At 37.5% G+C, this 24,256-nt stretch overlaps 1 protein-coding gene and 1 long non-coding RNA gene across 16 annotated transcripts in view; one reads left to right on the top strand and one right to left on the bottom strand.

Moving 5' to 3' along the window:
* FHIT (fragile histidine triad diadenosine triphosphatase) overlaps positions 1-24,256 on the top strand; it is a 1,480,075-nt gene that overhangs the window by 540,687 nt on the left and 915,132 nt on the right. The window lies entirely within an intron of this gene.
* Positions 466-24,256, bottom strand: part of LOC309637605 — a 69,117-nt gene continuing 45,326 nt past the window's right edge. The window contains exon 2 of the long non-coding RNA XR_014250700.1: positions 466-23,558. This is a non-coding gene — a long non-coding RNA (uncharacterized lncRNA). The remainder of the gene's footprint in view (positions 23,559-24,256) is intronic.

The following is a 24,256-nucleotide window of genomic DNA, read 5'->3' as shown; positions in this document are numbered from 1 at the left end:
ACTTGAGGTGAAGCTATAATTTATTAATGTGCAGAGTGATTGATAAACTTAAGAAAAGAAATTGTACCACTTTGGTCAGCTAGATATACAAACCATTTGGAAACATCTCAGCAAAAGTGAAAGGGCGTCTCTGATGCCTCTAATCTACCTCTCCCTGCTCCCCATCCTTAGCTGCTATTCACACTTGCTTTTCTTAAACGTATTTAATTTGTGACAAGTTGGGAGCTACCTTCTCTTTTCTGAGGTGATCTTTGAAGAATAATGTACTTAACTGCAGCCTATTTAGATTGTTTATCTGTATTTAAATCCTTAGCTAGGTATTGTGTTTTGCCTTTAAGATAAAATCAATAATAAAAAGTTGAAAAGCAGCAGAGTAATCCTTGAACATTCCTCAACAACTATCCTCCCCTACTTCCAAAAAGAAACACTGCTTAATCTTAACTTTTTTTTTTTTTTTTTAAAGTCTTTTTTTTTTTTAATTATTATTTATTTATTTGTTTATTTTTTGGCTGTGTTGGGTCCTCGTTTCTGCGCGAGGGCTTCCTCCAGTTGCGGCAAGTGGGGGCCACTCTTCATCGCGGTGCGCGGGCCCCCCACTATCGCGGCCTCCCTTGTTGCGGAGCACAGGCTCCAGACGCGCAGGCTCAGTAATTGTGGCTCACGGGCCCAGCCGCTCCGCGGCATGTGGGATCCTCCCAGACCAGGGCTCGAACCCGCGTCCCCTGCATTGGCAGGCAGACTCTCAACCACTGCGCCACCCGGGAAGCCCAATCTTAACTTTTTTGAAATTTTTTTCTCAGAGTTCATTTAGCTCTGGGTTCACCTTTATTCAAATGTATAGAAGCTAAAAATGGTACAAAGAAAGTTTATTCTAATCCAGACGCATTTGGAAGCCAATGTCATTACTAAATGCTGTTGGTCTTGATAAGCTCTTTGATGAGCTGAGATCAGCGTCTATCACAGAGACAGATGTAGTTCATTGTAAAATAGTGTAAAGGCTATGTAAATAGTTGCTGGTGTGCAGCAAATTCAACTTTTGCTGTTTGGAATTTCTGGATTTCTTTTTTTTTTTTTTTTTGATCCATGGTTGATTGAATCCTCAGATGCAGAACCTGTGGATACAGAGGGCCGATTGTTTAGGGTACAACCAATACGGAATTACCTCCAGGAAAGGGCTAGCTGTGGTGGTGCTGCTGGAAGCCGGTGAGTTAGGCCAACTGAAATGTTTATGTAACCTCCAAATCTCATTGTAAAATTCATCCTACCCAATTGATCTTCAGAGCTTTTGAAAAGAAAAATTATGGAGTAATTTGAGCTTCCCCTCTCTCCTCATCTGACCTCCTCTGTTCCTGGAGCAGAGACATTAGATGTCAATCAGAGATCCAAGAACATGGGGAAAGGAGTGAGAAAAGGAAGCCTGGGTAATTCACTTGATAAGTATTATCCATCATTCATGTGCACTGTAGAGCAGTGGGTAGTTGGGGAAATAGGATCATTTGTAAAGTTCAGGTGTTGGAGATGGTAGTGAAGAAAGATATTAAAGCATTATAGTTTTCAAAGGCAGTGACTGTAGAGAATTAAGGACTTCTGCTGTTAGCTGCAATTAAGTGTCTGGTGCCAGTCTTGACCTCCTTTCAGGAAGAGCTATAAAATTAGATAAAATGTATGAGGCAACTATTTCCAGGAATTGGCTAACAGGCAATGCAGGACTTTGGTCTTTGAGAAAGGTAACACTTGAAGTAGGCCTTGGATTCACCTTGGTTTTCTGCCTAGGGGTCCATTCACTGGACCAGAGAGTAAGCCTTATTCTTTCTTATTAAGAATACATTCAAGTTGGAAGAATTACAGTCTCCTTCGCACCATACCCTAAAATTAATTCCAGCTGGATTAAGGCAATAAATGTATAAAATCAATCATTAGAAAGCTAGAAGAGAAATGAGCATTTATCCCAACTACAGTGAGACAGAACCTTATAAACTTAAAGAGAAAAAGAAAAGATCACAAAAGAAAAGAGTTGTGGACTTGACTCCATTAAAAGTAAACTTCTGTTTGTCAAAAAACAAAAACCAAAATGGAGATACACATGTGCAGCAAACATGAGATATGAGTGCCTAGGGATCTTAAGAGACCAAGAGCTCATACCAATTGATAACAATGCATTATTCCAGTAGTTAAATGGGAGGTCAGACATCCAGTTTTTTCCATCCTAAAGCCTTTATTTTTAATCCTTTCCTTCTCAGTGGGAGAACTCAATTGCCCAAGGTCTCTTCCTGCTTGCTGTTTCATCACTCCTACTTCTGAGCCTCAGCAGGGACCTGGCCTTACATTCCATTGCATTCCCTGCCTGGGGCCCTCTATCTCTTACATGCAATCTTTAGTGATGTTTCTATGAGCTCTAAAAATTTGGGGTTTCCCAGCAACATTGTTCTATGGCATTTGTTACCAGGTATCGGTGTTTCATACTCATCTTTTATTGGAGATGTAGTAGTTTCATTTCTAGAAAGAAAATGTGACATGTTCCCCTTTTTGACTTCCTACCTTCTCTAAAAAATTGGATGCTTGAGGGGTGTGTGTGTGTGTGCATGTGTGTGTGTTTGTGTGTTCAGGGTATAGGCTTGCGGGGAGTAATAAAGGAAGTGATGGTGGGGAGGGCTGCCCCAGCATTACGTTTTCTGATCTGCTGGAAGCAGAAAAATGAGTGTGATGACCTGAGGGAGCTGATGACTAAGTGAGCATATGTTCTTAGGCACGTTTCAGTAAATCACATTGAGTAAGATTCTCCCTGTTACTCCTTTGTCCATTTACAGGGGTGGGCACTTAACATGTAGGTCTACTCCACTGTACAGCCCCAAAGAAAATATACATAAGCATTCATTCATTCATTTATTCATCCATAGGGAGAACCCACTATGTTCAAGGCACTGTAAGATATACAAAGAGAAATTCTCAAGAAGTTTCAAATCTTAGAATCTGTGGATGTACACAAATAAGTATAAGGTCAAAAGGGTTAAGGGTCGGGGCTTCCCTGGTGGCGCAGTGGTTGAGAATCTGCCTGCCAATGCAGCGGACATGGGTTCGAGCCCTGGTCTGGGAGGATCCCACATGCCGCGGAGCAACTAGGCCCGTGAGCCACAACTACTGAGCCTGCGCGTCTAGAGCCTGTGCTCTGCAACAAGAGAGGCCGCGACAGTGAGAGGCCCACGCGCCACGATGAAGGGTGGCCCCCGCTTGCCGCAACTAGAGAAAGCCCTCGCGCAGAAATGAAGACCCAACGCAGCCATAAATAAATAAATGAATAATTAAAAAAAAAAAAGGGTTAAGGGTCATAAGAGACTTGAATGGAAATATACAACGAAAAATATAGTAAGCAGAGATTCTGGCCCAGCAAAGATGATGTAGACCCATTTTCCCTGCTCCTCCTCCAAAGCACAACTATGAACTCTAGAAATGAAGCAAGAGACAACCAAATGAGAATTCTGAAAGGTGGTAAGAAAAAGGTGAGCTGGTTTGAGACTCCAGGACTAGAGGAACAGCATAGTAGCAGGGTGTCTAGGGTCCTCCCTCCCAAGAGAAGAAGCCACCCAGACCAGGTGTTTCCTAACTCCTAACCTAATGACAGGGGGAAGCCCAGGGAGGTTGATTTTTTTCCTGATTGAATGGGAGTATCGCTGGCAACATCAGAGAAGTCTGACCCCTCCAATAAGGGGAATGAGAACCAGAGAAAAGAAATAGAAAACAAGTAATATGATAATAGACTGAGGTGCTAACATATCAATAATGATCTTAAATGTAAATCATCTAAATCTTTTATTGAAAGATAGAGATTGACAGAGTGGATAAAAGAACTCAGTCCAACTATATGCTGCTTATGAGGAACTCACTTCAAAGTCAATGATTAGGTAAGTTAAAAGTAAAAGGATAGAAAAAAGTACACCATACAAATATTAATTTTCAAAAAGCAGGAGAGACTATATTAATATGTGATAAAAGTAGACTTCAGAGCAAAGAAAATATCTAGAGACAAACAGAGATATTATATAATGATGAAAGCATCAACCCACCCAGAAAATTTAATGATCCTAAATATATACACACCAAACAATAGAGCCTTAAAGTACATGGGGAAAAAACAAACAAAAACAAACAAGCCAACTAACAGAGTTGAAGGAGAAATAGAGAAATTGACAACTGTAGTTAGAGACTCCAATGCCCCATCTCAACAATAGATAGATCTACTATGCAGAAAATCAGCAAGAATATAGAAGATCTGAGCATCACAATGGGCTAATAGTATCTAATTGACATATATAGAACACTCCATCCAGTAATAGCAGAATACACATTTTTTTCAAGCACTCATGTATCATTCAGCAAAATATACCATACCTTGGGTCACAAAAAACCCTTTAAGTTTTAAAAATTGAAATCATGCTGAATGTGTTCTCTGACTATAATAAAATCTAACTAGAAATCAATTACAAGAAGATCATAGAAAAAGTTCTAAACATAGGTCAAAGAGTAACTCTTAAAGGAAATTAAAAAATACATAGAACTGAATGAAAATGAAAACACTATATCAAAATATGTAAGCTGCAGCTAAAGCAGTGCTGAGGTGGATATTTCTACCACTAAATATGATACTAGAATTGAGGAAAGTTCTCAAATTAATAACCTAAGTTCCTACCTCAAGTATAAAAAAGAAAGAAAAATAAACCAATAGCAAGCAGACAGAAAGAAATAATAAAGGTAAAAGCAGAAATCCATAAAATTTAAAACAGGAAAAATATAAAGTCAATGAAGCAAAAAGTTGGTTATTCTAAAAAATTAATAAACTTGATAAATGATTAGCAAGGCTGACAATAACAAAATTGCCAACATTAGAAATGAAATGGGGGATATAAATACAGATCCTACAATCATTAAAAAATAAATAAGGATACACTGTGAACAATTTCATATTCACATAGTCAACTACTTATAAGAAAGAGATCAATTTTTCAAAAATTATAAACCACCTAAATTCAGCCAGTATGAAATGGACAGCTTGAGTAACGATTAAAGAAACTGAGTTAGTACTTAAAAGTTTCCCCCCAAGAACTCCTCAGGACCACACAGTTTCACTGGAGAAGTCTACCAAATGTTTAGAAAAGAATTAGTACCAATTTTACATAATCTCTTTCAGAAAATAGAAGAGGTAGGAACACTTCCCAACTCATTTTATGAGTGTAGTAAAAGACCACAAAAAGAAAGGAAGGAAGGGAGGGAGGGAGGGAAGGAGGGAGGAAGAAAGAAAGACTATTCCAGTCCAATATCTCTTGTGAACTTTGACACAGAAATACTCAACAAAATATTAGCAAATCAAGTACAACAATGTGTAAAAGGAATTATGTACCATGACCGAAGGGGATTTAATACAGGTATGCAAGGATGATTGAGTACTTTAAAATGAATCAATGTAATCTACCATATCAACAAGCTAAAGAAGAAAAATGATATGATCATATCAATTAACCCAGAATAAGCATTTGAAAAAATCCAGCATCCATTTATAATAAAAATTGTTAGCAATTAAGGAATAGAGTTGAATTACCTCAACTTGATAAAGAGAATCCCTGAGTGCTTGCTTCAGCAGCACATATGCTAAAATTGGAACGATACAGAGATTAGTATTGCCCCTGCCCAAGGATGACATGCAAATTCGTGAAGCATTCCGTATTTTTATCTTGTTTGACCCCCCTCCTAGAGTAATGAAAATAAAAGCAAAAATAAACAAATGGGACCTAATTAAACTTAAAAGCTTTTGTACATCAAAGGAAACCATAAGCAAGACGAAAAGACAGTCCTCAGAATGGGAGAAAATATTTACAAATTAAGCAACTGACAAAATATTAATCTCCAAAATATATGAACAGCTCATGCAGCTCAATATCAAAAAAAAACACAATCCAAAAATGGGCAGAAGACCTAAATAAACATTTCTGCAAAGAAGACATACAGATGGCCAAGAGGCACATGAAAAGATGCTCAACATCACTAATTATTAGAGAAATGCAAATCAAAATTACAATGAGGTATCACCTCACACCGGTCAGAATGGCTATCATCAAAAAAATCTACAAACAACAAATGCTGGAGAGGGTGTGGAGAAAAGGGAACCCTCTTGCTCTGTTGGTGGGAACATAAATTGATACAGCCACTATGGAGAACAGTATGGAGGTTCCTTAAAAAACTAAAAATAGAACTACCATATGACCCAGCAGTCCCACTACTGGGCATATACCCAGAGAAAACCATAATTCAAAAGGACACATGTACCACAGTGTTCACTGGAGCACTATTTACAATAGCCAGGACATGGAAGCAACCTAAATGTCCATCAACAGATGAATGGATAAAGAAGATGTGGCACATATATACAATGGAATATTACTCAGCCATGAAAGGGAATGAAATTGGGTCATTTGTAGAGACATGGATGGACCTAGAGATTGTCGTACAGAGTGAAGTAAATCAGAAAGAGAAAAACTAATATCATATATTAATGCATGTGTGTGGAATCTAGAAAAATGGTATATAGATGTTCTTATTTACAAAGCAGAAATAGAGACACAGATGTAGAGAACAAATGTATTGATACCGGGGGTGGGGGTGGGTGAGATGAATTGGGAGACTGGGATTGACATATATACACTGTTAATACTATGTAAAAAATAGATAACTAATGAGAACATACTGTATAGCACAGGGAACTCTACTCAATGCTCTGTGGTAACCTAAATGAGAAGGAAATCCAAAAAAGAGGGGATATATGTATATGTATAGCTGATTCACTTTGCTGTACAGCAGAAACTGACACAACATTGTAAACCAACTATACTCCAATAAAAATTAATTAAAAAAAAAAAGAGAATCCCTGATATTGGGAACAACGCATGGATGTTCACTCTCGTTACTTCTATTCAATATGGTACTGGAAGTTCTAGCCACTGTAATACAGCAAGAAAAAGGAATAGGTGGCATGCAGATTGGAAAGGAATGAAATAAAACTAGCTCTATTTGCAGATGACAGGATTTTCTACCTAGAAAATCCCTAGGAATCTACAACAACAACAAAAACTCCCAGAACTAATAAGTGAGTTCAGCAATTAATTAATCCACAAAAGTAATTGTATTTCTATATGCTAACAAGGAACATGCAGAAACCAAAATTTTAAACACAATACCATTTGCAACTGTTCCAAAGAAAATGAAATATTAGATATACACTTAACAAAATGCATACAGGATTTGTATGCTGAAAATTACAAAATACTGATAAAAGAAGTCAAAGAAAACCTTCCAATAAATGTTGGAAGTCTCAACATAGTACAGATGTAAGTCCTTCCCAAATTGATCTAAGGTTTAATGCAATTCCTAAGAAAATTCCAGCCAGCTTATTCTAAAACTTATATGTAAAGACACAGGCCCTATAATAGCTAAAACAATCATAGCATAGAATAATAAAGTATGGGACTTCTCTGGTGGTGCAGTGGTTAAGAATCCGCCTGCCAATGCAGGGGACACGGGTTTGAGCCCTGGTCCAGGAAGATCCCACATTGCCATGGAGCAACTAAGCCCATGTGCCACAACTACTGAGCCTGCACTCTAGAGCCTGCGAGCCACAACTACTGAAGCCCTCGCACCTAGAGCCCGTGTTCTGCAACAAGAGAAGCCACCACAAGGAGAAGCCTGCTCACAGCAATGAAGACCCAATGCAGCCATAAATAAATAAATAAATAATTTTAAAAAAAGAATAATAAAGTAGGGGGAATCATTCTATCCAATACTAAAGCTAACTATATAGCCATAGTAATCAAGCCAATGTGGTATTGGCAGAGGATGGAATGGAACAGAATGGAGGACCCAGAAATAGATCCACACACATGCTCAGATGATTTTTGACAAAGGAGCAAAAGCAATTCAATGAAGGAAGCCCAGCCTTTTAACAAATGGTATTGGAGCATTAGACATCCATTGGCAAAAAAATAACATTGATCTAAACCTCATACCTTATACAAAAATTAACTCAAAATGGATTACAGACTTACATAAAGTGTAAAATTACAAAAATTTTAGAAAAAATAAACGTAAGAGAAATTTCTTGGGATCTAAGTTTAAGTAAAGAATTCTTAGACTTCACACCAAAAGCATAAATCCATAAAAGGAACAATAGATAGATTGGACCTCAACAAAATTAAAAATTTTCTCTGTGAAAGCCATGTAAGGAGAATGAAAAGACAGTCTATAGGCGAGAAGAAAATATTTGCAAACTACATATTCCACAGAGGACTAGTATCTAGTATATGTAAAGAACTCCTAAAAGTCAACAGTAAAAAAGCAAGCAATCCAATTAGAAAATGGGCACAAGTCACGAACAGACATTTCACTGAGAAAGATGTACAGATGGCAAATAAGCACACTAAAAGATATTCCACATCCCTGGCCATCAGAGAAATGCAAATCAAAACCATAATGAGCAATCACTTCATATCTATCAGAATGGCTAAAATAAAAAATAATGACAACACCAAATATTGGTGAGGATGCAGAGAAACTGTTCACTCATACTTTGTTAGTGGGGATGTAAAATGGTACAGCCACTCTGGGAAACAAATCTGGCAGTTTTTTACAAAACTAAACATACAACTACCATATGACCCAGCAATTGCACTCTTGAGCATTTATCTCAGAGAAATGAAAATTTATGTTCACATAAAAACTGGTACATAAATATTCATAACAGCTTCGTTCATAGTAGCCAAAATCTGGAAGTAGCCCAGATATTTTTAACAGATGAGTGGTTAAATAAACTGTGGTACCCATGGAATTCTACTCAGCAATCAAAAGGAATGAACTATTAATACAATCAACAACTTGGGTGATTCTCCAAAGAGTCGTGTTGAGTGAAAAAAGCCAATCCCAATAAATTATATATTTTATTTTTTAGGGTTTCTTGTTTTTCAATTTTTAAAAAATTGAAGTACAGTTGATTTACAATGTTGTGTTAGTTTCTGGTGTTACAGAAAAGTGATTCAGCTATATATGTGTGTATATATATATTATTTTTCATAGTCTTTTAAATTTATAGGTTATTTCAAGATATTGAATATAGTTTCCTGTGCTATACAGTAGGACCTAGTTTATCTATTTTTATATAAAGTAGTTTGTATCTGCTAATCCCAAACTCCTAATTTATCCCTCCTCTCTTTCCCCGTTAGTAACCATAAGTTTGTTTTCTATGTCTGTGAGTCTGTTTCTATTTTGTAAATAAGTTCATTTATATCATATTTTAGATTCCACATATAAGTGATAAAATTACATACTTTATGATTTCATTTAAGTGACAGTTTTGAAATGACAAAATGGAGGACAGATTAGTGATTGCCAGGGCTTAGGGATGGAGGTGAGGGAGGGCCAAGTGAAAGGTCGGTGAGGTAATAAAGGCACAACATGAAGGATCCTTGTGGTGATAAAACTGCTCAGTATCTTGACCTTGGTGGTGGATACACGAACCTGCACAGGTTATAAAATTGTATTGAACTTAATACATACACAAACACACACACACATACACTGAAATGAGTACAAGTAAAACTGGGATTTAGGGGAATTCTGAATAAGATTGGTGTATTGTATTAATGTCAAATCCTGGTTGTGCTATTATACTATGGTTTTTCAAAGTGGAGGAAACTGGATAAAATATACACAGGATCTCTTTGTGTTATTTCTTACAACTGCATGTGAACCTGCAGTTATCTCAACCATGATTTCAATTAAAATTATGTATATAAAACTTCTTAAAAATTATAAATATATATACCATAGTAAGTGCTTTTTGAGCACTTACTATGTGTCATGCACTGTTCTGATGACTTTATATCATTAATAACTCCATTTAATCCCCAAACAGCAATATTATCCCCATTTTCCAATGAGGAAACCAAGACACAGTGAGATTAAGCAACCAGTCCAAGGTCACAAGCCTAGTCAGTGGCAGAATCTGGATTAGAACCCAAGAATTTTTGGTTCCAGTATCCACAACCCTAATAGGTTATTTTCTCTCTTTACCTAGAGATTAGTTATAGCCGAGGTCATTAGGAAGGACTTTATGGAGAAAATGACATTTTAAGCTTCCTTAGAGGGGAGATTATGGTCTGATGTATATATTGCATTAATTGTACTGTCAATAGGAGGAACTTAATACGTATTTGTTGAATCAATACCTTCTTTAAACCACTAGTTGATTCCTTCAGTTACTGATTGTCTGTCAGGAGCCCAGGGTCTGCAAAATGAGAAAACACGGGACCCAGGGCAAGGAGCTCATTTTGTCTTCTCTAGGCAGTTCTATTCTATGTTGTGTGGAGATAACACACTGCAGAACTTTCAGCAACACTTAGAATGTCCCCCAGATATCAGTATTGCCCCCCAATTACTGGGACATTTAAAAAAGCACCCTCCCCCACCCCATTTCCTAGTTCCCCCTAAGGATCCTGGTGGAGAACCAGTATACTTAGTCTCTGGTTATCAAAGCTCAGAGAATTCCTACAACAGAACTGTGGGATTCACATGATTCAATAGGGACATTACATCTACCCCCTTGGCATGGCTCTGTGCATGTGATAGAAAGAAATAGAACTTCCTTGACTTCACAGTGGCTCTAAGTTTGAATCTGAATTGGTCTAAAGTGTTCATTTTTCTTTTTTCTTTTTTTTTTTCTGGTTGTTCTTTTTGATGGGCATAAAGAAGTTTCCCCTTTCAGAGAAATGCTGCTGAGCACACACCATATAGCATACCCCAAACCAAGCTCTTTCAACCTCAATAGAAGAAAAACATCTGAAAGGGAAACATATTAGTGGATTATTTTTGTAAACATGAAAAATCTCTTGGAAGGGCAATTTTGTTGACTGGCAGAAAAATAGCAGTGTTAATTATGTTGCCTTGTTAAATCTGAAAGAATGTAGTGAACATTGGGAACTATTCTAATTGCATTTGTGGAAAGACATCTAAGGGGTCAGAAGCCATCTCTATCAGAGAAATGCTGAGACAGCTGTGTCCCTTCAGAGGCACTGGGTCTGAATGTGCTCAGGGGAAATAGTTGTGAGCTTGAGTCCATGGACTTCTGGGCAAAACTAATGGGGAAGTGAGGGTAGGGAAAGGCAGAATTTCTACTTCAGATTCTGAACACTGGCTGTTTCTTTCCTCTTCCCATGGGTAGACGGGAAGGAGGTAAATTTGAACAGAGTTTCAGAGGTACATGCATTCATTTGGGTGCCGATGTCTCCACGCTTGGCTTGGCCCATGTTGGCAGAGAAGCTTTCTAGCCATCAAAATGGGGAGAAAAAAATTTTGCCCCCAGTAATACAGTTCTTTTAAAACAGCCCAAAGTGTGAGGTTGAAATAGAAAAACAAAAACCAAATGATGACTTGCATAAAAAATGGAAATAGAATGTTGCTTTCCTATAAACCTAGTTCCAGGATAGAAATTTTGGAGAGCCCTAGAATGTAGAAGAATGCTATTCGAGGTAAAAACAGGAGTTCAGAGGCCCAGCTTTTATACCCTGTTTGAATTTCAGATGAGATAAAACCAGCAGCTCTGCTAAGTTGCAGTACAAAAGCTTACATGGCTTCTTGAGAAAAGCAATTTATTTTAGATTATAGCACAGCAGCTATCATTTAAATTGCTAGCGATTGTAATTGAACTCAGAACCAGCCTTCTCTGTGAACACAGGGTGCAGTAATGTTACCCAGGCTGTGGGTAACATTACTGCACCATCATCGAGTCACTAGTATCTTGCCAACCTTCCCACAACTAACCCATTCAAAAATACATTCTGGGAAATGTACCTAGCTGGGTATTCAAATGTGCACTTGCTGTACATTTTGGGTGATATTAATATGAAACAGCCAGGAGGCAGCAATCTTGAGGAAATTAGAAATTAGAGAACATGCAATTAGCACTAGGGAACCTTTTGTTCAATTTTCATCTTTATTTAAGGTCATGAAGGGGCTTGTGGGGTGGGGGAAGGAGGAGGTGTGTGCAGAGAGAATCCAGGAGAGAGAAAAGAGTCCCTCTTGATACCAGAAAATCTTTGATTTGATAATGAAGGGGATGTGCTTACCCTCCAAACCCCAGAATGTCATCCTGTCATTACGTCCTAATGAGTGCTTAATTGTTCTGTTGGGGAAAAAATGTGTGTCTCATTTCCGTACACTGCATTTGCTCCCTCCTTTTTATAAATAATTTTATAAATAAATCCAGTTATACAAAATTCACTATTCCTCCAGAGTTATCCAGAGACTCAGAAGACAACATTTCATCCAGGCTCAATTATTTATTTTTGTTTTTAGTAAAAGAGCTTGTCACAGTGCACTTGCTCCTTTCATAACTTTCTTTTTTGTTTTGTTTTTATGAAAGCAATAACCAGCACATGGCTTACAAATAAAATAGTTTAGAAACACATATGAAAATGAACAGTTCCCAACACTAACTACCCTTTTCCCTTCTTATTGCCCTCCCTAAATGCAACTGCTGTAATGCATTCCTGGCTTTATCTCCATATTGCCAATTAAATTTTTAATCAATTTTACATGTTATATACTGATTTTCTTCTAAGAAAGAGAATTTATCTATCACCTTTTCACATTTTCCCGCTAACAACATGACATTATTCTCCATTTCCATTGGTCTTGCCACTTCTTTTTTATAATTTTTTTAATTAATTAATTTTTTAATTGAAGTGTAGTTGATATACAATATTATATAAGTTACAGGTGTACAGTATAGTGATTCACAATTTTTAAAGTTTATACTCCATTTATAGTTATTATAGAATATTGGCTATCTTCCCTGTGTTGTACAATATATCCTTGTAGCTTATTTTATACGTAATAGTTTGTACCTCTTATTTCCTACCCCTATATTGCCTCTCCCCCTTCCCTCTCCCCACTGGTAACCACTATTTGTTCTCTGTATCTGTGAGTCTCCTACTTTTTTGTTATATTTTCTAGTTTGTTTTATTTTTTAGATTCCACATATAAGTGATATCATACAGTATTTGTCTTTCTCTGTCAGACTTATTTCACTTAGCATAATGCACTCCAAGTCCATCCATGTTGTTGCAAATGGCAAAATTTCATTCTTTTTTATGGCTGAGTAGTATTCCATTGTGTGTGTGTGTGTGTGTGTGTGTGTGTGTGTGTGTGTGTGTGAATCACATCTTCTTTATCTGTTCATCTGTTGATGGACACTTAGGTTGCTTCCTAAGTTGCTAGGTTGCTAACACTAACCTAACACTAGGTTGCTTTGGTCTTGCCACTTCTAAATCACATTTAAATCTCTCTTTACTGGTCTATCAACCTAGTCAGCATCTCTTACCTCCTTACCATAGATGAGATATGAGCATTCATACCCCTTTCTTCACTATTCTTTTCCCTCTTCCACTTTCAGTTCTCATTCAGTTGTACCATTATTTTTGCATTGTCAAGTTTAATTTACATTTGCTCTGTCACCAGAGAGGTCTTTCTTTGTGATTTTTCCAAAGTTGACTATAATGAAAAGGATTTGCATCATCAGGACTTCACTAAATTATTATTTTTTTTATAAATTTATTTATTTATTTTTGGCTGTGTTGGGTCTTTGTTGCAGGGATCAAACTCGTGTCCCCTACATTGGCAGGTGGATTCGTAACCACTGCACCACCAGGGAAATCCCTTTGCTAAATTATTTACTGCACACCCAAGTGGTTTCTATGGTTTCAGTGTCACAAGTCCTGTGATACACAAAGGAGACTGTGTCTAGAATCAGGTTCAAATGGATTCTCTTCCTCTGTCATTTTGTCAAAATCATGCCATCTTTCAGTGTGTGTAATATATATTTTAAGTCTTTCTTATAAAGTTATCTGTGCTTGATTTTACTGGAATTTCTGATGTCCTCTTGCCTTTCCTGAGTGTGTGCCTCCATCATATCTTCAGGTTTTCCAAAACTCGTATTTGCACTTTCTCTTCTATTGGTTCTCCCTCTTTCTCATTAGATCTCCATTTTGCTCTCATTTAGACAGGTTGTTTTCTAGACCTGCTGGGTAGAATTAGCCTGAGATTCCCATATTGCTCTCCAGAGTTGGATTTACCATTTGCTGGATCCAGTGGGCTTTCTCTCTTTGACTTACCTCAGAATTTTGCTAGTAACTTTCCAAGAAAGAGTGAATGGAAGGTAAACTGAGTCCTTGCAAGCTTGCAGTTTTTCATTTTGCCCTCAAACATGATTGATAGTTTGGGAATAGGACTTTTGTATCGAAAATCATTTTCACTGCTGTCTTTTAGCATCCAACACTGCTGCTGATGAATCTGATGTTATTCTGATCCTTCCTTTTCTGTAGGCTACCTTTTTAGGGGGAGGGTCTTTTTAGGAGGCTATTGCAAATTTCTCTTTAACCTCAGTTTTCTAACATTCCACAGTTCATTCTCCTTGACACTGAGTAGATTCCTATACTTCGAAGATTCATGTGTCCCTTTAGCTCTGGGAAATTTTCTTATATAATTTATTTGATAATTTCCTCCCCTCTAGTTTTGTTTTTCTCATTCTGAAACTTCTATTAGTCCACATGTAGATCTCCTGGATCAATCATCTATATATCTTATTTTTTCTCACATATTGTACATTTAGTATATAGTCTAGGAGATGTCTCAAAGTTTGCCATTAAGCTGTCTATTGAATTTTTTATTTAAGTAATCATGTAATTCCCAAGGGATCTTTTTTTAATCTCATTATTCCTTTTAAATATAACTCTGCTTTTGTCTTGTAGTTACCAAATATCCTCAAGTGATTCTTGAGGGTATTAAATAGGTTTTCTTTTTTAAGTTTGTATCTTTTCCCTAAGTTGTCTTATTTGCATGGTGTCGTGTTTTCTGCTATTTTGCTTGCTCACTTTATTTTCTGTGCTGGCCTTTCTTGGTGTATTAGATTTCCAGTGATCTGTGGTTATATGGAAAAGAATGAGGTAATAGAAGGGCTGTTTGCAAGCCCTTCCAATAGGTGGATTGATCTTGTAAATGGTGTGCTTGAAGGGTCAAAGTTTAGAGTGTGTGCATGGGAATGGGGTGGGGGGATTTTGACTTGCAAGAGTGAGGTTTTAACACCCATGATAACTGTCCTACTTCTCCCCACACACGTTTTTACTGCCTTGAACCTAGTGGTGGCTTCAGGCCAGCTCACATGGAGAGCCAGGAGGGAGGGCAGTCTATGTTACATATACTGACCTGTAATTAGTACCCCGCTTTTCAGCTCTATCCAACTCTTCCACCCTCTGTTTTACCCGCTATTTCTGAAAACTGAGTTTTTCTGGGGTAGTATCAGGCAGGTCTGTTTTCTCCTTTGTGGAAACCCCCTTTTGGGTTGTGGTTTCCTTTGCTGTGGTTTGTGAGTCAACAGACTTTTATTGAAATCACTCACCTTCTAATGGCTTCTTCCCGTTCTCTTTGTGGTTATGGGTTTACACCTTTGTGCTCCTTTAGTATCATTTAGAAAGTACTTTGGGTGAGAGAGGAGGTAAATGAATTTTCTTAGTACACCAGTGTGAACCAGAACACATTCTTTTTAAAAAGAGAGTTTGTGATTTTCATATGCCACATGCTCCAGCTCTTCATTTATTTTCAACTGTTTGTTAATCTGACACTTGGAATCAGCAGTCACAGAAAGCTGCACAAACATATCACTTACTTGATGGAGCCCAGATAATATATACTCAGGGGAAAAAAGTGTGTTGTGCTATTTTCTCTACATCTCTTAACTGATTTTGCCAGGAGTCTTTGTTTTCTTAGGCTTTAGTGAATTCAGCAAAGCTATTAAACTTGCTTAAAAGTTCTATTTTAATTTTATTTATTAAAGAAAACATGATTGGATGTCTTCAATCAAAATGTTTCCCTTCTTCCTTAGTAGATAAATGGGCAGAGACCTCAAGAATAGATGTTCCAAATGAGAAACAATGTGTAATGAATATATGATATTGTTCAATGACAGAGAGATTCAATAAAATAGGTATCTGTGTCACCTATAAAATTAACAAAGACTTAAAATTTGGTAATTATTGAAAAAGCACTATAAGATAGGAACTTTTATATACCTTTGGTAAAAAAAACAAAATTTGGTACCAACTTTCAGGTACTTTAAAATGTTTATAATATTTAACCTCATTTTAGGAATTAAAGTTAAGAAAATAATCAGAAAATTAAGATCACAGTTTATTTTTCAAAGTCTCATTATAGTATTATGTATAATAGAAAACCCCTAAATAACATACATAAAGAAAAAAAGTATAAAATTTGGCATATCTATACCACAAAATACTGTTCATACATTAAAATGATGCTTATAAGTTGTTAATGAACTATTAAAACACTTAGGTGTAATTTAGGTGAAAAGAAAATCTGGAAATGGTATATGTATGAAGATCTCAACCATTCAAAAAGGAACAAAAAAAAAAAACTAGAAGGAACTATCCTAAAATTTTAACGGTGGTTGTCTTTTTGTTGGTAGAATTGTATGATATGTTTCCTTTTTCTGCTCATTAATATTTTGTTGTATTTTCCAGGTGTTTTATAGTGAATATGCTTGGTTTTAAGGGGAAAAACACTTTAAATCATGTGCTTCTGAAAGTAAACTTTTAAAAAATGTCACCAGATGACCCATATGGTTTTTCCCCCTGAACTTTTTACCCTTTTCTATCACAGAACTGAGTGGACTGTATAAAGCAATGTATGAAGTGTTTTCCATTATTGAAACTCTCTCTCAGATGCATCTGGAAAAGCTAGCTGGTGTATTATGTTACTTTGCTCTCTGTTTCTCTATCTCACAAAGTCTGATTTATGTCAACATTAGCTAAAGAAATATTCAGATTCTCTAGAAAGGGGAAACACAGCTGCATCTTTGACTGAAATTAGAGATGAGTGATAAACAGCGGACTGGGAGGCAGACCCTCGGTTTTAGTCCTGCCTGACTCACTTGGTGACTGGTCTGAGCTTTCTCTTGTGAAAAATGTGGGCATTGAACTGGATGGTCTCAAAAGTCCTTCTAATTCTTTTGCTATGACTTTGCAGATATCTTACCCTGGCATATAGAGCAAATGAAACTAAGATACAGAAATGACTCAGTGAGAAGCATGTGTTCTAATTGGTATGTTTCTTTGGTATTTTCTGTGCTTTAAAAAGAGCACCTTGGCTTTGTGAAGTAACAGTTTTACATGTCCATTTGGAAGGTGAGAAAACAGAGGAACCAACAAGCCCGGTGTAAAAGGCACAGTTGCCGAGGTTTCTAGCTGTATTTTGGGTCTTGGAGGGACATCATTTGCTCTCAGAAGCATAGTACAGACTGAGATTATTTTTCCCACAGAAGGAAAAAAGGTAAGGTGGACAGATGATTTGCTTTGGTGCATTTGTTTCCCCTCCTCAATAAAATGTACAGTCAGTGGAATTTTGTGTAAAGACAGAAACTGTTTTGGGACAGGTGCTACTGTTTTGTGCAGGGAAAGCCTCGTGGGCTCTGGTGGGCTTCTGCCTTTTCTATATATTGCTACTCTTCCTCCTATCCTCCTTACTTGAAAAAAAATCCAAAAATAGAAAATACTGTAGTATTTTTTTCAGATTATGAAAGGAACACCTGCCAGTTTTATAAAATTAAAACTCAAAAATCCAACACCACGGGAAAAGGTTTTTGAAAAAGTGAATACCATTTATCCCACCACACAGTAATGACCTTGACTAATATGTGAGGGCATTTTCTCCCAGACTTTCTTCTTCACCCGTGCACACATACACATGCACTATACTCAAAATTGATATATCCAGTAACACTCTTTTGTAATTTTATCTTACAGTGTGCCATGTCCATAGAATTTTACATCATCATCTATATTTCCAGCACAGTATTACTCTGTAGGGTGAAATGCTTAAATTTACGTAAATCATCCCCTTTGATGGACTTTTAGTCTGCTTCCAACTCTGGCTCTTAGAAGCAATGCTGATATGAGGAACCTTGTATGTATATCTTTGCAACCTGGTTCAATTGTTTCTCAAGCAGAATTTCATGGAAATGGTATTTCAGTGTCAAAATGTATAACACGTGTGTGTAGTATCTGTGTTTGGGTGTGTATAAGATACATACACAGGCATCTGCAGTGCCGAACTGTCGTCCATGAAGGCTGTTCCTGCTGATACTTCTGCCGCCATTGCCGCAGCTTTATTCCACCCCCCCCTCCAGGCAGTGTTCCCTCAGATGTTTCCAGTTGAACAGAAGGCCAACAAACCACCCTGGGAGGGGAGTCTCTGGGCTTCATGCAGTTGTGACCTTAGTCAGGCAGGCCTGGTTCTGCTGTGCTGCTAGCGGGAGTTCAAGCTCTCCCCTTACTTAGTATTTCATCTTACTCTTTAGCTCCAGGGAAATTTTTGCTGGACTAGAAAAGCAGTAGGAGTGTGTTTTGCTTTTACTCCTTCACCAAATAGCAGGTGTCCAGGTTCTGGCTGCCTATTACACGTAAGTGCTCCCACTCCGGTTTCCCCTGCGTGTGGTTGGCGTTTTGAGCATATTCAATGCTCTGTGTTTGTTAGTTTTGCCTTAGGCTTCTACCCTCCCCCAGTCACTATATCCACCTGGGGCAGTAGACCAGGGTGAAAAAATACCAATGTGCAATTGCTCTTAAGCTCAGAAAATAGATTTTCCCGAGTTTAAGCGGGCATCATGAGTTGTTAACCCTGTTAGAAAAATACAAGTTGGATTTATGATTCCCTTACACAGGTAATTGAACTCTAATTTTAAATTCTGAGCCAATTGATATACACTATATTGCATTATAACATAACAAAGATGCAATTGAGTTCAAGTTCAGGTATGAATTTGAGCCTCCAATTATGCGATAAATTATTTTTGGTTCTTTAACAAATGATGCCTAGGTTGACATCATCCTGTCGTGGTTCCCTCTGCCTCCCCCTACTCTGTAATTCTCTCCTCTTTCCTCTCACTTCCATTTTTTTCTCTTTCTAACCTTGCAAGGCTCAGGAATGACTTGCTTCAGAAATCCAAAACCTGCATATTAAGACATTAAAAGGAAAATTTGTGCCTCATCCCTCCCCACAAACTCTTACTAACATTTCATTTTGATCTGCAACTTACTTCTGATGGGTCACTATTATTGCATTGCTTGTAATATTTGCTATTAAGCCACCAGTTATATAAGTTGCTTTCTTGGTATAAGACAGTTTCTCCAGGAGATTGCTTTTGGAACATCGATACTTTGTTACCCTTTCCACAAGATCCCACCATTGGTGCTTTTAATAGGCTAGATTTTCCTATCCTTTTCCCCCCTTTGTGATAATTCCCCATTGTATTTATTTTTAGCTTGTTGTGTTTCGTGTATTTCAGCAAAACATGTCCAGTTATTTTTAGAACAAGGGTTGGATGTGAATAAATAACACATGCTGCTGGAGTCAGTTTCCAGAAGACTTGAGTTATCCAGCAATCAGAGGCAGGTAATTGGACTCTGTATATCAAACTTTGCCTTCCCTTGGCAAGCCCTTGTTAGGGGACTGTTTTAAGTGAGGATTTGAGCATTTGCCAGAGAGATCAAGGGGCAGAAGGAGAGGGCAAAGGAAAAAGTGCGGTTGTGGAAAGAGCCCTCGACTGAGGGGTCAGAAACCATTCTTCTAGGAGGCTGTGGGCACATCACTTCCCGTCTCTCTCATTTCCCTCTTTGCAATATGATTTCCTCATTGCTGAGGCCCTTCCTGATTTCAGGAGTTTATGTCTATAGTTTCTAACTTTGGAGAAAATTCTAACCCCTGATTCATTATTACTCTTTGTGCTGCTTTTAGTTCTCATCCTTCCTAAAAATAAATTAAATTACCTGCTGCGGAGTATTAAAACACTCAGGTATTGGATGGCTACCCTAAAAGAAATATTTTCTGCCTTCTTCTGCAGAAAGTGAAGATACTGGACTCTTTTACATGCCTCTCCACAGGGGGGGCAGGGGGAGGTGTTTTCCTGGGTGTTCATGCCTAAAGGGGTATTTCTATGGAGGACCACATAGGGTTATGAATGAAAGATTAGAGGTGGCAGAGGAAAGCTGCTGGGAAAATCAGTGTTGGCGTTAAACGAAGAGCTCTTGCTGCACCTAGGACCACTTCGTGAGCATGTGCAATGCTGAGCTATTTAAAAAATAAACTAGATCATCATCATTGCTGAATGATAACATTGCAGTTTTTGCTATATGCGCTCTGGGTTACTTAAAAAGGATATTTTCCTCTATTATTTTTCTTTTTTGGTAAATTGTTTGGAGCAATGCAGGGGTGGAAAGTGTTCTAATTTAAATTAAGGCCAGGTGAAGTGAGTGAAATGATTATTTTACATATTTTTCTCCCACCTTTACCCTCTAGCTTTAATTATTCTGAGTAATTAAGTAATTTCACCCCTACACCCATCCACCGTCTAAGATCATTGGTGAGGTTCTTTTCCTTTCAAAAACCTGAATATTTTTTCCTGATTTCATATTTGTTGACTCCCTGTAGGTTAAAGAAATTTTTCTCCCAAAACATAATCAAATTCTACTTTTCATAAAGTCCTTTTAGAGAATCTTTAAAATGTACTTTTTGGCTCATTAATCTAGTCGTTGTAGATCCTTGAGCATAAATAGATGAAAAAATCTTATATGGAGTTGAATCTGGAAGTATCTATATTTTATTGCGAATAAATGTAAAGTTTTTTATTTTTCAACAGCCCAAGGTAAAGGATGATGATTAGACTTATAACTTAACTATTAGATAATTATTTTTTTAAACGTAGGCAGTTTACAGAATGCTTTCAGATGACCATGGACAAACTAGATTTAATATCACTTTTCTCACTTCGTGATTAAAAAGTATAAAAATACATATATATATATATATATATATATATATATATATATGATATTTTACATTGTTGGCCCACATTATTTCTCACCTTAGGTTATAAGCACTAGGAACTTGCTAGTTTTTTCTGGTAATTACATATTCTCCTGGTTGAAAATACTAAGTAGCTTTTTAAAAATACAACTCTGAGCTGATTGTTAAAAAAAATATTTAAAATCATTCTATTAAAAAAGATGATCCAAATTTGGTAAAGATCTTTCTGACCATCTGGGCTTTTGTAAAAGTTGAAAAATCTAGGGCACTGTCAGGAATGTCACCAATAGCTAGTAATTTGAGAGTAATTTAATGTGTGAGGAATATGTTGGAATGCTATTTTAAGTCTACATATTTCAAGTAGGTTTTATTTTTTTCTAATCGGAGAACATATGAATTGGAAAATTCTCAAGGTATGTTTTTGGTTATAATATCTTTTATGATGATGGCCACCACCCAAATCAGCTGTGATCAGTGAAAGTTGGAGATTATTGTTGAATTAGGGAGTGCTAAGGCTCTTATATCACCCTTAACTAGTTTAAATTGTTGTAGAAAGTGCATATAAAATATCACATACACACATGTATATATGGGCCAGGTAGGGAACAGGATGTTAGAATGGATCTCTTCTTGTCTCAGTTTCCACTGAGGCACCTGTAAGCTAGCTATCAAAAGACCAACTATCCCATATGTAGAATGTCATGAGCCTGCTCCATGGCTTTTGAATATATGAGTCAAGAGGAGATTAGAGACAAAGTTTCTTCGGAGAGAGCTGTGGTCATGCAGTGAGTTGTCACCACCTTTTGGGAGAAACAGTGATGAGTACTGTCTTGTGACACCAAGGTTAGAGGGGATCATTAAAAGGACTAATCAGAGAGCTCTGAATAGTACTTATTACAGCTGGAGGACCTGGAGACCAATGCCTAAATCAAGCCTGAGGAATTTAGAGTGGCCCACACATTGGGGTCTGACTCACCCTAAGAAATATGGAAGGCAAGGCAGGGACAGGCTGGCCAACTGCATGGGTGGCAGGATGGGTGGGCTGATGCTTGGGAACTGGCCTGCTTTCCCAGTCTTTGTCAGGGCATGAGATATGTGAGTGTTTCCTAGGGTCCAGATCTGGACTCTGCAGAGGAGAGAGGCAAGGAGCAATCGTTTTGAGTCTAGTCCAGTATGGTAACTGAAGGGATTATGAGACCACAGCATACAAGGACCAAGGCAGAGTCTCCCCCACCCCCGAGAGGCTGTCACAGAGACCAACCCAGAACCTCTGGGGAACCTCTGCAGGGTCCATGAAAATTCCCCAAGAGAGTTCAGCGTGAGCTCTACTATCTGCCAAATATACGCACGACTCCTAGATACATACCCAGACGGTACAGATCCAGAGAGAGCAAAGCCAGCTTATAACAGAAGCAGCACAAGGAAGAGCTCTCCTGTCCTTTAATTTCTTTAACCTTGGGAGAATCCAAACAACCGATAGTAAAATGTATGAAAATTGTCCAAATACAAGCAGAATTTGGGGTTAGTGTTAAATGCTTTAAAATAACTATTATGACAACATCCAACTGTCCATGTGTGTAAGTAAGCATGGAGTTAGGCTAACCAAGGTTTAAATATACTGCTCCATTATTTATTAGATGATTAACCGTGGGAAATCTTCTTGGTATTTCAAGTCCAGTTTCTTAATTTATAACAACATTTACCAAATTTTGCTGCAGAGATTGCCAGAACTTATTTGGATGCAACATCAGAACTTAGAGAGGTTGGATGGCATTCTAGGTTCATCACCCCCTGATAAGCTAAGAGCAGCTCTTCTTCATTCTACCTGATATTGGGCTGTGTAGCCTTCAACAAATTACTTCATCTCTCTGTCTGAGCAAAATAACTTATCTCATTAGATTTTGGGAGGACCATGGGTTAATGTGTATATGCTGCATAAGCACAGCGCCTGTGATATAAAAGTTACTAAGCTTTGTCATTGCTGTTATTATTAAAACTCCTTGCACAGCAGCTACCACATAATGTGTTCAACAAATGTCAGCTCTCTTTTCTACTTTCCTGTCATTCATTCACTACACCCTTTCTGAGTGTGTCTAAGTGCAATCCACTTGGCTAAGCTTTATGGGGGTTCAGAGATAAATAAGGTACCAGACAGAATACACAAGTATGTAGCTCCCGACACATGTGACAAATAGATTTTGAATTGGGCATAAAACAAAATGGAAATTTGACCAAATTTATTAGCCATAAAAGAGGCATTTAAGTGTTCAAATTGTAGAAGAATTTGTTGCTTACCATGAGAGTCAAAATTTTAAGACCTTTTTTTTTTAAACATCTTTATTGAAGTATAATTGCTTTACAATGGTGTGTTAGTTTCTGCTTTATAACAAAGTGAATGAGTTATACATACACATATGTTCTCATATCTCTTCCCTCTTGCATCTCCCTCCCTCCCACCCTCCCTATCCCACCCCTCTAGGTGGTCACAAAGCACTGAGCTGATCTCCCTGTGCTATGCGGCTGCTTCCCACTAGCTATCTATTTTACATTTGGTAGTGTATATATGTCCATGACACTCTCTCACCCTGTCACATCTCACCCCTCCCCGTCCCCGTATCCTCAAGTCCATTCTCTAGTAGGTCTGTGTCTTTATTCCCGTAAGACCTTTTTTTAAACTGGGTTTGAGTTCCAATAAAACCTCAGTTATTCAGAGTAAATCCACTCATTCTAGATAACTGAGATTTCTAAAGTCCTTTGGGTTTCAACTCTTGTTGAAAACCCTTAAAGAATTGTGTGGTTACCTTCATGCATTAGTAAATAGGTCCCGGAATCTGTGGTTTTTTTCTTTCCTGGAATACTTATAAGTAATTTCTTAGAGCAGCAGTTATACAAATTATGGACTATGAGATTAAGTTGGATATATATGAATCCTAAGCATAATTTATATATTATTTTTTTAAAAACCCTCATTAAATATTATATTCTTATAAGGGATATAAGAAAAAAAGTGGGGTGGGGAACTATCAGCTAACTGAGAGTCCCCTGTAATTTAGTTCTGGGAGAAAATAACCCTAAAATTGTGTTGTTTATTAAAAGGATAAAACAAAATTCAGACTACCCCTTGAATGGAAAAATTTCTCTTGTAGTGAAGACTCGTTCATTCATCCATAATTGGGTACCTCCCATGAGCTAGTACATGAGGTCCTGAAAATATGATGGCACACAAAGGCACACATAGTCCTTACCACGTGGAGCTAACGCTTCAGCCGGGTAGACAGACAGTCATACCAAA

The sequence above is a fragment of the Balaenoptera physalus genome, assembly GCF_965194825.1.
Source record: "Balaenoptera physalus genome assembly, chromosome: 11".
Classification (NCBI taxonomy): Eukaryota; Metazoa; Chordata; class Mammalia; order Artiodactyla; family Balaenopteridae; genus Balaenoptera; species Balaenoptera physalus.
The sequence above is the reverse complement of the archived record's forward strand: the minus strand, read 5'-3'. Positions and strand labels throughout refer to the sequence as shown.